The following is a 9356-nucleotide window of genomic DNA, read 5'->3' on the forward strand; positions in this document are numbered from 1 at the left end:
CCCCCAGTATTGGAGGCCGATCATAGGGAGGCCTCAGATACTACTGATGTGGTCCTTGACTCCAGTCTTCGGTTCTAAGTTAGCACGATCCACTGTTGCCTCATTAAAAACCTTTCCGGAAAACCCATTTGGGACAAAAACGGTCTAAGAAAAAAAGAGTGCAACGCGTGATTTCGGGCCTAATAGTCGTATTTTCCATTGATCGTTACCTACAAGTGTTAGTCTAATATGTAAAGAAAATAGATGAATGGTGTTGTACCTCAATAGTAGTATCATTTTAAGTGGGTCACGTTCCAGTTGTTTGGTAGTCGTTCACCTTTCATTGCTTCGAGTTTGTATGATCCTTTGTCGGTGATCTCGATAATTCGATATGGGCCTTCCCAATTCGGCCCCAACTTCCCCTCGTTTGGGTTCCGGGTGCTCAACGTCACCTTCCTTAACACCAAGTCCCCGATACCGAAGTGTCGAAGGTTGCTCTTCGATTTTAATCCCTTTCAATTCGTTGCTTTTGGGCGGCCATCCGGACGAGGGCGGCCTCGCGCCTTTCATCTAGCAATTCCAGGCTTGTATTCATGGCCTCGTCGTTTGACCCTTTGGTCGCATATCAGAACCTAAGACTTGGTTCCCCTACTTCAACCGGTATTAGAGCTTCAGCGCCGTGAAACAATGAGAATGGGGTGGCCCCGGTACTAGACTTCGAGATCGTACGGTATACCCATAAGACTTTTGGGCAAAATTTATTTCCATTTTCCTTTGGCGTCGGTCAATCTCTTTTTGAGGTTTTGGAGTATGATTTTGTTGGTGGACTTTTCTTGCACGTTCCCACTAGGGTGGTAGGGTGTTGATAGGATCCTTTTGATCATATGATCTTCGAGGAACTTTCTTACTTTGCTGCCAATGAACTGTTTTCCATTGTCGCACACGATCTCAGTCGGCATTCCAAAAACGGCATATTATGCGGTCCCAAATGAAATTAATGACTTCCTTCTCCCTGCCTTTCTCATACACCTAGGCTTCCACCCACTTTGAAAAATAGTCAGTCATAAATAATATAAATTGAGCCTTATCGGGTGCCCATGAAAGGGGGCCGACGATGTCGATCTCCCATTTCATGAACGGCCAGGGTGACAAGACCGAATGCAATAGCTCCCCGGGCTGATGAATCATCGGAGCATGCCTTTGACATTCGTCGCATTTTCGTATGAACTCCTTCGCGTCCCTTTCATGCCGATCCAGTAGTAGCTGGCTCTGATTATTTTCCGAACTAATGATTCGGCGCCCAAATAATTTCCGCAGGTGCCTTCGTGGACCTCCCTCAGAACATACTTGGTATCTCCCGGTCCTAGACATATTGCGAGTGGGCCATCAAATGTTCTTCTGAACAAGGTACCATCTCCGGACAAGCTGAATCAGGTCGCCTTCGTACGTAGAGCCCTCGATTCTTTAGGATTCGAGGGCAGTTTTTCAGTCTTCAGATACTCTATATATTTGTTTCTCCAGTCCCAAGTTAGGCTTGTTGAATTTATCTCAACATGACCTTCTTCCACTACCGATCTCATGAGTTGCACGACCGCCCCCGAGTTGAACTCATTGTCATCGACCGACGATCCCAAATTGGCAAGGGCATCGGCCTCACTGTTGTGATCTCGAGGTACATGTTGTAGAGTCCACTCTTTGAACCGATGTAACGTTACCTACAGCTTATCCAGGTATCTTTTCATTCGTTCCACTCTGACCTCGAACGTCCCATTAACTTGGTTCACCACAAGGAGGGAGTCGTACTTAGCTTCGATCACCTCTGCCCCCAAGGTTTTGGCCAGTTCGATACCTGCAATCATGGCCTCATATTCGGCCTCGTTGTTAGTCAATTTTACAGTCCTAATAGATTGTCTAACTATATTTCCTGTTGGTGGCTTCAATACGATGCCAAGTACAGATCCTTTTGTGTTTGAGGCACCGTCCGTAAAGAGGGTCCAGATTCTCGAAGAGGTCCCCGAGTTTAACAACAACTCTCTTTCCACCTCGGGTATTAGGGCCGGCGTAAAGTCGGCCACAAAGTCTGCCAAAATTTGAGATTTAATGGCGGTCCGGGGGCGATATTTGATATCGTACCCGCTGATCTCTACGGCCCATTTGGCCAATCGTCCCGAGAGATCGGGTTTATGCATTACATTCCTCAATGGGTAAGTAGTAACAACACATTCCGGGTGACAATGAAAGTATGGTTTCAGCTTCCTAAAGGCGCTTAGCAAAGCAACCTCCAGTTTTTCTAGGTGAGGGTATCAAGGTTTGGCCTCGCCTAGAGTTCTGCTAACATAATATATTGGAAATTGTGTACCTTCCTCTTCCCGGACCAGGACCCCACTTACCGCTATCTCGGATACTGCTAAGTATAGGTATAGTTGTTTATCTGTCTTCGAAGTATGAAGCAGAGGTGGGATCGAGAGATACCACTTGAATTCCTCCAAGGCTCGTTGGCACTCCAGGGTCCATAAGAAGTTATTCTTTTTCTTCAACTGTGAGAAGAACCGGTGGCTCTTGTCGAAGGACCTCGATATGAATCTCCCCAGGGCGGCTATGTGTCCGGTTAACCTTTGAACGGCCTTGGCATTGTCCACAATAGTGATATATTCGATGGCCTTGATCTTATCGGAATTAATCTCGATTCCCCGGTTGGATACCATGAACTCGAGGAATTTCCCGGACCCGACTCCGAATGCACATTTCTCCGGTTTCAACTTTATATTGTACTTCTTTAATATGTTGAAGGTTTCCTGCAAATGTTTCAAATGGTCCTCTGCTCGCAGGGACTTAACCAATATATCGTCAATGTAAACCTCCACTGATTTGCCTATTTGTTCTTCGAACATCCGATTTACTAGGCGTTCGTAAGTGGGACCGACATTTTTTAGTCCGAATGGCATCACGTTATAGCAGTAGGTACAGTTCTTAGTGATGAATGAAGTTTTTTCCTGATCGCCCGGGTCCATCCGAATATGGTTGTAACCGGAATAAGCATCAAGAAAACTGAGGATCTCGTGGACGGCCGTTGCATCGATCATGATCGATGTTAGGCAAAGGGAAAGAGTCCTTGGGACAAGCTTTATTCAAGTATTTATAGTCTACACACATTCTTAATTTGTTTCCCTTTTTAGGGACTACTACTACGTTTGCTAACCAGTCCGGGTATTTAACCTCCCGGATGGACCCTATTTTAAAGAGTTTAGATACCTCGTCCTTGATGAATGCATGCTTGACCTCGGACTAAGGTATCCTCTTCTGCTTGATCGGGTGGAACTTCGGGTCCAGGTTTAGCTTGTGAGTGGTTATTTTTAGCGTGATCCCTGTCATATCAAGGTGGGACCAAGCAAAACAATTTATTTTAGCTATAAGGAATTGAATGAGTTTTTTCCTAAGCTCGGGACTCAACCCTGTGCCCAGGTATACCTTTCGATCGGGCAAGTGCTCGATCAGTACCACTTGCTCCAGTTCCTCGACTATCGATTTGGTAGCATCGGAATCGTCAAGGGATATAAAAGACCTAGGAACCAGTAATCGTCATCTTCATCAATCCCCTGTTTCTCTGGTTGGGTTGGGGCTGGGGGTAGGTAATTGCTATTTGGCTTCTTGCTTGGCGGCTGAGCCCAGACCTTTTGTCATTGTAAGTGTAGGTATTGGGACCACCTCATCGACCACAAATATCTCCTTTGCAGCCAGTTGTTCTCCGTAAATTTTTTTTATCCCTCCCGGCGTAGGGAATTTAAACACTTGGTGCAGAGTCGAGGGTACCACCCTCATGTTGTAGATCGATGGCCTTCCGAACAGAGCATTGTACCTCATGTCTCCTTCGATTACATAGAACTTGGCTTCTTGAATGGTCCCGGCGACGTTCACTGTTAATGTTATCTCCTCTTTAGTGGTCTCACATGCCATGTTGAATCTGTTTAGAATTCAGACTGCAGGCACGATCTGATCTTGTAGACCGAGTTGTTCTACGACCCTCGATATGATGATGTTGGCCGAGCTACCTGGATCAATTAACACACGCTTAAATCGAGATTTATTTATGAGTACAGATATGACCAGTGCATCATTGTGGGGCTGAACGATCCCTTCAGTGTCCTCGTCGTTGAAAGACAAGGTTCCCTCTGGCACGTAATCTCGAGTCTATTTTTCCCTTGTGATGGATACTTTGGTGCGCTTTAGCATCGGCCCCTAGTGAACGTTGACCCCACCGATGATCATGTTAATGACGTGCTGAGGTTCCTAAAATGATTTTTGGCTCGATTGCTCAGGAACTTTTAGAGATATCCGTTGTTGAATAGCCAGGCTACTTCCTCTCTTAATTGTCAGCAGTCCTCCATTCTGTGGCCGTGAGTGCCATGATATTTGCACATTAGGTTAGGTTCCCATTGGGCTGGATTGGACTATAGAGGTCGAGGCCACTTGGTGTCTCTGATGCTTCCGATGGTATTTACGATAGCAACAACATTGATGTTAAAGTTGCACTCTGATAACCTCGGTGCTTCCTTAGGCTCGATGGGCCTGACAAAATCGTTTTTGCTCATGAGTCCCCAATTATTTGGACTCTGATCGCTTCTCCTTTCATTTCTCATAGGGTTTCATCCAGATCCGTTACTCCTATGATCACTGATATACAGCTGATATCGGTCCCTACTTGGCCTCGGTTTACGATCATATCTCTTTTAGGTCTATCACTGGCTTGGATAGGATAAACTGATATCGGTTATGCACATTGGCCCAAGTTACGGCCAGATATTCTACCATATTTTGCTTCAACTACTGCAAAAGCCAACGAGCTTCGAGTATTGATTCCTTGGGTGAAGGCTTGAATGGACCAATCGTTCGCGACCAGAGGCAGGTCCACCCGTTCCATCTGAAACCGGGACACAAATTCTCAGAGCATCTCTTTATCCCTCTATTTCACTTTGAAAAGGTCTGACTTCCTGGTCTCGACCTTGATAGCCCCGGTGTGTGCTTTTACGAAGGAATCTACAAGCATAGCAAACGATTCAATAGAGTTAGGAGGTAGGTTGTGATACAATATCATAGCTCCTTTTGACAAGGTCTCTCCGAATTTTTTCAGCAAGACAGATTCGATCTCATCATCTTCTAAGTCATCCCCTTGATGGAACACGTGTATGAGGTCAAATGTTCATTTGGGTCAGTTGTCCCGTTGCACTTAGGAATTTCAGGCATGCGAAACTTTTTAGGGATCGGCTTCGGGGCTGTGCTCGGAGGGAAGGGTTTCTGAACAAACTTCTTGGAGTCTAGGCCTTTCAATATCGATGGCGCTCCGGGGATTTGGTCGACCCTGGAGTTGTAAGTCTCCACCTTCTTGTTGTTGGCTTCGATTTTCTTTTCTCCCATTTCCACCCGCCTTTTCAATTCCTCGATAAATTTTATTATCTCGGGGTTGGTTCCGAGTTCAACTTCATTTAGCCTATCTGCGGCTAGTTCATTTCTGTGAGTATTTTCCTAGGATGATTCGGGCTCAACTCTACTGGGAGCGCGGCTTCAAATTTATAGTTGGGCTATCGCTGCCTGCTGAGCCTGCATCATTTCGAAGATTACCCGCAAGCTAATCCCATCTCCTTCACTGTCATGAGCATTTTGAGCTACTGATCGGACTCCCACTCGGATGTTATTCTCAGGATCGGTGGGCAAATTCGTGTTGATGGCCATATGTGAGCTGGCGTCGATCAGGTCCACGACCGGAATTTTGTTAGGATCGGCGGGGGGCACCTCGTTACCGGGCGCTATATTTTTGTTCTCGCCATGGTGGCCAGACTCAGCATCCGTGTTTAGAGGGGTAGATTGGGAGTTCAACATTTTAAACGCATACCGGAAATCAAAGGCACTTCAAAGAACATGTGTGAAGTAGGGTGTGTTATGGAAATTTGTATCAAATCGCCGCTATTATCCTTAGCCCCACTGTGGGCGCCAAGCTGTTTACCCTCAAAATCGGATAACAATTAAATTTATAAGTGGTTCTAAAGATACGCGGATTAATTTGATACAAAGCGATAAATTAAGCCAAATTTGAACAAACAAAGATAAAATGGATTCAAACCACACAAGGAGGATAGTTTTAGCTTTAATGAAGTATTCGCCCTCGATCCGGTCTCACTATGGCCAGCATTGATGAATAAGAGAAAGAGCTAATAACAGAGAAAATAATAATATATCGCTTTGGAATATGTGTTACTGTGTGTCCTTTGAATAAAAATCATTTCCTTTATATAGTAGGAGAGTTTCATCCCTAGTATAATTCTAAAAAAGGTAAAAATCTTCTTTTTTGTTAATCACTGATTTGCTGCCGATACAGGCCGAGATCCGCGCCGTGATATTCGGTAGGGCGCTGATATCACGACCCTTCATTAGTCGTGTGCAGCCATTTGGTAAGGCTTTTCCGAGGTCTTGGAGCATGAACCGAATTCCAGGGGACGTGGTCTCGATGGCTCCAGTGGTAAGCGATCTGTTCGGGCCTTAGCACGAGAGGTATATCCGGTCGGTACAGGATATAACGGCCCTCCGTTAGACGTGCTTGATTGCTCGACAATATTCTTTGAAATCGTTCAAGGCTAGGACCGATTCCGAACCATGACTCAAAGAGACTCTTGCCCCGATTTCGGCCCTCTGTCATCATGTCTCTAACTTGACTTATTTTGTCGGAGACGGGGTGTACCATGAGCCCGATTTTAACCGTATATATGGTTAATGTTGAAGTTTTGGCTTGTTGAAGAATTAATAAAGTAATTCATAAATTTGCATTGAGTTTGCTTATTAATTTTAAGCAAATTTATATATAAGTTCTTCTGACTTATGAGATCATCATATTTGTATGAAGCTTTGATAATTCTGCTGCTTTCTCGAGAATTCCTTATATTAGTTAGTTTAAATATAAGAGTTATTTTTCTAATGAGGCTATATAGGCATTCTGCTTATACTTCGTGTGCCCAGTTTGAAGCTGATCAACTTTTTATTTATTTATTTAAGTTGACAATTAAGGTTAATTACTTTGAGATGTCATTTTGAGTTTTCTTTTATGTCATGTTTGGAAAGTTAGATGATAGAAGGTCTATTTTAAAAATTAATAGACCTTCTCTCTCTTGGAAACCGTGCAATTTTGAAAAATTTCCCGATGACATTTTTCAAGCGGACCTTCTGATGGAAAAGAAAATCTTTTTTCTGGCAAGGGAGAAATCCTTCGAATTAGCAGACATCGGAGACTGTCTAACTCGTTGGTTCATCCTAATCGAGCGAGGATATCGTTTCACTAGCAGGTTGAAGATAGATGATGAAAACCTCATATGGGTTTGTAAAGCCCTCAAATTAGTAACGAGGAGTAAAGGAAACAGATGCAAGAGATGGGGATGGAAAATACAATTGTATGTGTATAGAGTGTACCAGAACTTCAACATCTATGGTCGTTTTGTGCGAATCGAATTTTGGTTGGGAGATAAAAAAATCAGCAGTGATTATCCCGGAGTCAGATTATAACTGGGGTTGGGGAGATGTGGCGGAGAAAATACTCAGGTTTTTGGGTAAACCACACAACCCAACTTTAAATCGATTTGTAAGCATTGATAGATCCTATGTTGTTGCAGCTGATAGGAACAAATGGCCAGAGCCAGCACAACGTTCGAAAGAGGAAGATAATACTGTCAGAGGTGAAAAACTCCAGTTCCTTTCTAGTTGTTTGGTCGAAACATTCAATGACCCCTTCAATTCGAGCCCAAGATGTGAAGTCATTCAACCCTGGTTCATTCGTAGATGGGGAATTACAGTAGGACTCAAAGTTATACCACTCACCCATAATCAGTTCCTCTTTGAGCTCCCTTCTAGGCAGGAGGCGAAGAGAGTCAAAACAGGTGATTGGTTTTGGAATGGAATGAGATTGTCTCTTAAATGGTGGTCACCAATGGTAGATTCTAGACCCAATATACAGCAGCCAGAGCAACGATGGATTAGGGTTTTTGGCATTCCCTTACATGTATGGTCAGAGAACACCTTCAAATCTATTGGTGATAGGTGCGGGGGATATATTGGTGCTGATGAAGATACCAAGGAAAGAACTCATTTTTTCTGGGCTCGAATCTGTGTAAAGATCTCAGATTTTGCAATACCTGAGAAGTTTGAGTTGAAGGTTGAAGATGGGATCTTTGAAATCGCCATTATCAATGACAGCCATACCAGTCCAGCAATCGGCGGAAAAGAAACAGTGGTACAGGTTATTGACCAGGTGTCTGTTCCAAAACCCACGCCTACATTGAGTCCCACAAAAATAGTAGCTGACCAACCTACTACTAGGCACGTACCTCAGCACGTGGGGGCCCTTGGAAGGCATCTTAAAATCACAGCTAGGTCCCTCTAACACTAAGACACTTCATAAGCATCATTTTATGGATCGAGCTTATTATAAAAAGGGCCCAATAAGGAGAAAGGCTAAAAAATAGGGCAATGGGAAAAAGAAAATGGAGTGGAGAAAGACTGGGCTGGCCCAATCTTTATGTTTTAGCCCTACTCTTTCCTGTCATATGGCCAGCTCACCACTGGCCTCCTCTATCCAGACATAGATGGAACAAACCCTAGAGCTCATCACTGGAGCATCCGAGGAAACTTCTCACGAGGAAGACGATGAAGCAGACCAGTCACAATGCATGTCAATATCATCGCTCCCACGTTTGAAGCTAGAATCTACTCTGGTTAGTGCTTCTGAGTCTGACCTCTCCTCTTGCAGTCAGTTTTTGCCACTTCCCTGGTACGAGGGTAGCTCTCAGAACAACTACTCTATTGATGATCCTTCTGTGATTGAGACAACACAGTGGACAAAAATTGTCATGGCCAAGGCTTGCAAAGCTTTTGGTATTAATGTCTCGGGTTTTGAACATGAAATCCTTGACATGATATTGAGGATGGAACAGAAGATGAGGGATCAACTTCAGCTTCAAAGAACCAAGGCAAGGGCAGATAAAAATCTAAAAGAAAGGGGAAAATGAGGTAAACAACCTTAGGAGTTTGATTAATTATGAAAGGGGGAGCTGCAGTTCAGTGGAAAGGCTTATGAGGGGTAGGAAACAAAATGCTCTTTTAGAATGAGAGTTAAAATTATCAGCTAGAATGTGTGGGGGTTACATGATAGTGGTAAAAGAAATATTATTAAATCTCTGGTGCAAACGTGAAAGCCAGACATTTTGTGTATACAAGAAACAAAATTGGAAGACTGTTCAGTTGCGATAGCAAGGAGCATTTGGGGTTCAAGATGGGTAGACTGGGCAGAACTCAAGGCAAATGGTTCTAATGGGGGAATAACTATCTTTTGGGACAGGAGA

This window comes from Nicotiana tomentosiformis, chromosome 6, assembly GCF_000390325.3.
Source record: "Nicotiana tomentosiformis chromosome 6, ASM39032v3, whole genome shotgun sequence".
NCBI lineage: Eukaryota > Viridiplantae > Streptophyta > Magnoliopsida > Solanales > Solanaceae > Nicotiana > Nicotiana tomentosiformis.